Here is a 239-nt window from a genome sequence, read left to right as displayed (position 1 = left end):
ACTTCACAGAATATTCGTCCCTGGCAATTTAAAAGGCCAACCCGGGGTAGCGTATTTGTACATTACACAGAGCAGAGTCGACAAGCATTCACATCAACTACATTTCCTGTCCCTCAATTATCTATCCGAGGCTGGCGTGGGTGCACATGAACGGGCGATACAGGAGCCTTTTTTGCCTCCTTCCTCCCTGCGAACCAACACAGGACTGCACGCTCGTTTATATATTTATGAATGGATGG

The 239-nt window shown here is 47.7% G+C and overlaps 1 protein-coding gene across 1 annotated transcript in view; it reads right to left on the bottom strand.

Annotated features, from left to right (window-relative positions):
- Positions 1-239, bottom strand: part of LOC119586971 (phenoloxidase-activating factor 3-like) — a gene marked incomplete in the record, with an annotated part of 8764 nt that overhangs the window by 7253 nt on the left and 1272 nt on the right.

The sequence above is a fragment of the Penaeus monodon genome, chromosome 22 (assembly GCF_015228065.2).
Source record: "Penaeus monodon isolate SGIC_2016 chromosome 22, NSTDA_Pmon_1, whole genome shotgun sequence".
Lineage (NCBI taxonomy): Eukaryota > Metazoa > Arthropoda > Malacostraca > Decapoda > Penaeidae > Penaeus > Penaeus monodon.
This window is presented reverse-complemented; position numbering and strand designations above follow the sequence as displayed.